Source organism: Carlito syrichta, unplaced genomic scaffold, assembly GCF_000164805.1.
Source record: "Carlito syrichta isolate Samal-C Ts95f unplaced genomic scaffold, Tarsius_syrichta-2.0.1 Scaffold288763, whole genome shotgun sequence".
Classification (NCBI taxonomy): domain Eukaryota; kingdom Metazoa; phylum Chordata; class Mammalia; order Primates; family Tarsiidae; genus Carlito; species Carlito syrichta.
Window position 1 is genome coordinate 66,480 of NW_007232859.1, and position 6,900 is coordinate 73,379.

Below are 6,900 nucleotides of genomic sequence, written 5' to 3' on the forward strand. Positions count from 1 at the left end.
AATGAATGAACATAACAAAAGCATAATTTTTATAAAAGAACAAATCTTGACATGTAAATATAATAATTGTGAGATGTATGTATTATACCATGAATATATACAAAAAGTAAAATCTTTTTTGACCTGAGAATTAAATAGCAGCATTCAAAATATTAATAGTTTGTGGAACACACAGAGTTTTTTTCATTTGTTTGTTTCAGATAGAGTCTATCTGAGTGCTGTTTAATAAGTAGGAAATATGAAATCAAATGCATACTTAAAAAAAAAAACTAAGACTAGTGAAGGGGTGACTTTAATGAAATTGGCTGAATAACGTTCCAAAATCTCACACCTTCCAGTTAAATAAATGAGAACACTAAAAAACTGTTGGAATTATTTTTTCTAGAAGTTTGGAAATTCACTTAAGGCTTGCAGTAACGTGGAGAATATTCATTCAAGAAAAATGGCAGCATCCCAGTAAGGACAGTGAGATAAGAACACTGCCATTGGAAGTGTGAGATTAAGATCAGTGGTCTTTATACTTACCGCAGTCTCACCTCCAGTCCCCAACACAGCAGTAGCCTGAGAAAATAACACCCTGCATTTCCAGTTACAGAGGAAACAGAATAAAGTTGTAGCTTCTTCAAAGTCTCATTCCCAAAGAACATTTATTTGATCTGCCTGGTGGCTCCCTGGAAGATACCATTCAAAAGATTTATCTTTATTTTACCTGACTCAGAACTGACACAATGCTAAATACCTCTTCCCTTGGAGGGATTTTTAAAAAATCCTTTATGAGCAAATATTTTAAAATTACTATTACCAGAGTCAATGGATACCAGTAAAGTCAAACAGTAGACTAGCAAAAATTATTCAAAGAAAAAGTTGAGGAGTAAGATGTTCGTGGAAGGTTTGAATATTTCTTAGAATTTAGAAAGCTATTCCCCAGACTGAGCTCCTGCCCAGGAAATACCTGAGAAGCTATAGTCTCAACCCTGGCTGACCATGAGGTGAGAAGAAAGTGATAGCTAAGGCAGAGTCATAAATTGTCTGGCAAGATGTACACGGGATGCCCCAAAACATACACAGAGCTCCCCAGCAAACACTGGAGTCTTTTGGTTGATACTTAAGGAAATCTCTGAGCAACCTTAGCTGACAAATAATCTAACTAAACTAAGGCTTACTTCACATATGACAAAGAGTACAGACATTACAGAACTAGTTCAGAAAAATCACCAAACAGGCAAATAACTACTACCACAAAAGCAGCAACAATAATAAATCCTAAAGGATGGGAGATAATCTGATCTTCAGAATTGCCACATTATATTTTAAATATCTACTTTTTTTTAGAGAGATAAAAGGGTTATTTTATTCATTTGTACTTAAACCAGCAAAACTGGCACTGATGTCATCATGATGTTGCAAAATACAAAGTATTTTTCTACAAACATGAGTGTCATGAACAAATCAGGGTTACAGTACTCTAAAACGCGTTACAGCTTAACCCTTCACCTGAACTGAATTTGTTATTGTAAAACCTCCCCATCCCAGATAACAGGGTGCTCCTTCATCTCTGTACTTATGCTTCCTCTTCTTGAGGTTAGATTCTAACTCCTAAAGATGTCCATGTCCAGATTACTATTCTATCTACTTATCCATGGCCAGAGACAGCACCTATCCTGTTGTCCATAGCAGCCAAGGTCATTGAAACCTCTTTGATTAGGTTCCAATCATACACCACCCTCCAAATTGACACAATAGGCAGAATGAGAACCAGGATACTAAAACAGAACACACGACTCTAAACAAGAAAACTTACGAGGGAGGGAAGGAGGAAGGAGGAAGCGAGGGAGAATTCAGCCACTGCCCAGAAATGGAGTAAAATACCCACCCGCCTTCACAGATCTTCAGGGTACATGTCCATAAAGTAATTATGGAATAAATCCATGGTCTGTGGGGTGTTAAAACACTTAGTGGCCTGCTGTAGGATGCTGTGACATTCCCCAGCCATTTCCAAGGTGGCTTCCAAGTCACTGGCTGGTGAATTCTGCTGGAACTGCATGGCGGCCTGCAAGGACTTCTCTCCAGAATTATGGAAGGGGCTGCTCCAGGTGTGACTGTTCCATGCTGGGGGGCACCAGGTCTGACTGTTCCAGGTGTGGCTACTCCAGGACTGGCTGTTCCAGGTCTGGTTGTTCTACTACCCGGGGAAGGTTCCCAGACATGTTCACCAGGCATCCCTGGTGGTAGGGAGAGTAGAGGCCTGGGTAGGTGTGTGCTGAGGCCTGAGCCACACTGTGGCTGTTCTTTGGCCAGTTGCTTTTCTGCCACTTCTTAGACTTCATTCTCTGGTTCTGGAACCAGGTCTTCACCTGTTTGTAGCTGAGGTTCAGAATGCTCTAGAGTTCTTGCATCTGCTGGAGGCTGAGGTACTTCTGCCTCTGAAATCTGTCGTTGAGGAGACACAGCTGGGCGGAAGTGAACTCGGTCTGGTCTTCTGCTTCTTGACCGGGACTGTATCCGCCTTCTTCCCCGGGGCTTCTCTCTCCGAAAGCGGGTAATTTGACTTTGGGACTGGTAGAAGAGTCAGGACTGTCCTGGGTAAGCAGGTCCATGGGGGAAGGAAGAGGAGAGACAGTCTCTGTGTGGGGCATCTCGGTGGAAGACATTTGCAAGGTTGGATAATTTTCTTCAGGCCCACAAATCACAGGCATTGGTGAAGAGACTGTAGAGTCGGATGTTTCAGAGCGAAACAGACTTTGGGGACACAATGGATCCACACTCATGTTATTGAGAAGGAGAAGGAAAAATTAAAGAGCTGTGAAAAAGGCAAAGGCTTTTAAGACTTAAGATTCTCTTGGGGGAAGATCTTAGAAAAATATGATCTCAAGATGCGATCCCTGCTGGTCTAGTCTACTTTTTTTTTTGTTTTTAAGAAAGTTAGATTTATTGAGAGGACAGAAAATCTCCCACAAGGGAATGGGACCCGAAGGGGTTGCCCAAGATCTACTTTTAGCAGAAAAAATATGAGCCATGGAAAGAAATAAGAAAGTATGCCCCATCATAAGGGAAAAAGCAATAAATGGAAATCTGCTTGTATTAGTTTCCTAAGCCGCTGTTTCACAGTAGCCAAAACTAGGTGACTTAACATAATATAAATTTCTTAAGCTAAAAGTGTAAATTAAGTTGTCACTTGAAAAATGTAAGAAAAACTTCCTAGCTTTAAATATATATATATATCATATTTATATAGATATAAATGTATATATATCATATAAAATGCACGTTTTTCTTGCATTATATATATATATATTCTGGTTATTTGCTGATAATTTTTGGAATACTTTGGTTTGAAGCATCAACACTTTTTTTTTCCTTTGTAATATGGTGCTTTTCTCTGTGTGCATCTATCTTCACATGGCTATTTTCTTATAAGGATGCCAGTCATGTAGGATTAGAGGTTCACCCTACTCCAATATAACTTCATCTGAACTTTGCTTATTACATCTAGAATGAACCTATTTTCATTTAAGTACACATTCTTAAGTACATAAGATTTTGCATTACAGCATAATGTTTTGGGGGAATGCAAACCCATAACACAGCTATTTAAAATCTGTTCAAAGAGCTAAAAGAAATCACGTCTAAAAAATTAAAGAAAAGTAAGGAATGATATATCACCAAATAGTGAATATCAGTAAGAAAAATAAGTTATATACAAGAAAACAAATATAAATTCTGGAGTTCCAAAGTACAATACCTCAAATGAAAAATTCACTAGAGGGGCTCAGCAGCACATTTGAACAGATAGAAGAAAAAATCAGAAAACTTGAAGATATGTCAATTGATATTATTCAATTGGAATAAGAAAAAAAAAAGAATGAATAAATAGGAACAATCCCCCAGAGACCTGATGGACACTATCAAGTCTACCAACACATAGTTACAGGAGTCCCAGAACAAGAGGTGAGGGAGAAAGAGCAGAAAGAAGAAACAGTGTCAAAATACTTCTCAAATTTGATGAAAAACATTGAGCTATACATCTACAAAATTTAATCCCAAGCGGAGTAAACCCAAAGACATTGCACTTAGACATATTATAAAAAAAGACTGAATGACAGAGACAAAGAAAGAATGTGAAAGAAACAAAATAGTGACTCCTCCTCTAAAAGGGACCTTTTAAAAGAGTAATAGTCGATTTCTTATCAGAAACTATGTAAACCAAAAGGTTGTGAAATAACATATTCAAAGTTCTGGAAGAAAAAAGAAAACTTGCCATCTAAAATTCTATTCCTAACAAAACTGTTCGTCAAAAAAAAAAAAAAAAAAGAGAAATTAAGCATTCACTTAGAGAGTTTGTCACTATCATATAAACCCTATAAGAAATACTAAAGGGAGTCATTCAGGCTGAAATGAAAAGATGCAAACTGGTAACCTAAATCCACATAAAGAAGTAAAGTGCACTGGTGAAAACTACTTAGGAAATTCTAGAAGACTGCATAAAAAAGACTGTAATACATTTTGTTTGTGACTTCTTTTTTCCCTTCTCTGATTTAAAAAACTTCCTAAAACAATAATTATAAAACTATGTTTATGGACACAAAGTGTATAATGATATAATATGTGACAATAACAGCATTAAGAGAAAATGAGGGATGAAGTGATGTAGAAACAAGTTTGTACACTGCTGAAATCAGATGAATATGAAACCAAAATATATTGTTGTACATTAAGATATTAAGTATAACCTTAAGGCAACCACTAAGAAAATAACTAAACATATAGCAAATACATAGTAAAATAAATGTCAAGAAAATTTAAAGGATAAAATAGGAAATATCCACTTAACACAAAAGAAATAGTAATAGAAGAATTAAGGAAAAAAGATGATATAGCCATATCTCATTATGGGTCAGCATTAACTGATGGACATTTCCAGCCAATTTGATAATATGAAACACTAACTTTGAACCCCAGTAAAAGCAAAGCATTATTCCTTCTAAAAACAAGAATTTCACTTATTATTTAGTCTCAGCAGACTAGCATCACAAAAAGTTTGTACTCAATTATTATCATTATATTTAAACTTCATCCCCAAAGCAGCAAAATTGAAGTAGTAAGGTTTACTTGATTAATAATTAAATCAAATGCAAATAGATTAACAGTCTGAAATTGACATACTGGATTATAAAAAATAATCCAACTATATATAGCCTACATTAGATGCACTTTAGATTTAAAGACAAAATTAGATTGAGAACAAAAACAAAAAATAGAAAATATTCAATGCAAAGAGTTATCAAAACAGAGCTTAAGTTACTATGCTAATATCAGAATTTAAGATGAATATTGTTATCATAGACCAAGAAAATCATCTTATAACTCTAAAAGGATCAATCCATCAGGAAGACATAACATATATAAACATATATGCAGCTAAGAGGTCTGACAGTTAAGTTCTCGAACATGCCAAAATGCACTTATGTTAGCAGCACAGTACAAACAACTCGGTAAGGTTTCATAACTTTGGTATATCAGTGTCTCACAGTTTGTTCATGTCAATATGTGGTGGTATATTGCTGAGTGACATTCATTATTGCTGCATGTTTTTGTATGTCATCACGGAAATGTTGGAGCTTGAATTAGAGCAATGAACAAATACTAAATTTCTTGTTAAACTTGGCAAGAATGGAAATGAAATCAGGGACATGTTAGTCCAAGTTTATGGGGATAATGCCGTGAAGAAAATGGCAGTGTACAAATAGATTAAATGTTTTCTAAAGGTAGAGAAAGGATCACTGCTGAAGAGAGGCCAGGATAATCAGTAATGAGCAGAACTGATAAAAACATTGAAAAAATTAGTTGAATTGTGCATCAAAATCATCAACTCAGAAGCATAGCACACCTACTAAAAACATCAATAGGGAAACAGGAAAATCTTAACTGAAAATCTTGGCATAAGAAGGGTGTGTACAAAAATGGTCTCAAAGCAACTCTTGCATCATGACAATGCACCAGCTCACACAGCACTGTCTGTAAGGGAGCTTTTAGCCAGCAAACAAATAGATGCATTAGAACACTCTCTCAACTCACTTGATCTGGCCCTCAATGACTATTCTTTGCCTGAAGATAAAGGAAATATTGAAAGGAAGATATTCTGATGACATTTAGTACATCAAGGGTAACATGATGAGAGCTTTGATGGCCATTCCAGTAAAAGAGTTCTAAAATTGCTCTGATTGGTGGAAAAGGCACTCGCATCAGTGCATAGCTTCCCAAGGGGGGTACTTCAAAGATGACCATAGTGATATTCAGCAATGAGGTATGTAACACTTTTTCGAGAATAAGTATATGAACTTAATTGTCAGATCTTGTAACGTCAAAGCCCCAAAATATATGAAGCAAAAACTGATAGAACTGAAGAATAAAATAAATAATTCTATAATAAATGTGAGAGACAAATATCCTGCTTTCAATAATTGATAGAACAACTAGGCAGAAGATTAATAAGAAAATAGAAGACTTGATCAAAACTATAAACCAACTAACCCTAATAGATATCTTTGTAACTTCACCCAATAACAGAAGAATACACATTATTCTGAAGCACATACAGAACATTCCTGTATAGACATTATATCACCCCACAAAGTAAGCCTGAAATCATATGAAGTATGTTATTTGATAACAATAGAATGAAACTAGAAATTAATAACAGAAGGAAATATGAAACATTTTCTTTTTTTTTTTTGAGTTGGAGTCTCGATTTTTATTTTTTTGAGTTGGAGTCTCACTCTGTCACCCAGACTGGAGTGCAATGGCCGCTACCGGCCACCGCAGCCTCGACCTGCTGGGCTCCAGTGATCCTTCCGCCTCAGCCTTCCAAGTAGGTGGAAATACAGGCATGCACTACCACAC

At 36.1% G+C, this 6,900-nt stretch overlaps 1 pseudogene; it reads right to left on the reverse strand.

The window, feature by feature from the left end:
* Nucleotides 1-1,879: 1,879 nt before the first annotated feature.
* LOC103255955 lies at nucleotides 1,880-2,768 on the reverse strand (annotated as a pseudogene).
* Between the last annotated feature and the right edge of the window lie 4,132 nt (nucleotides 2,769-6,900).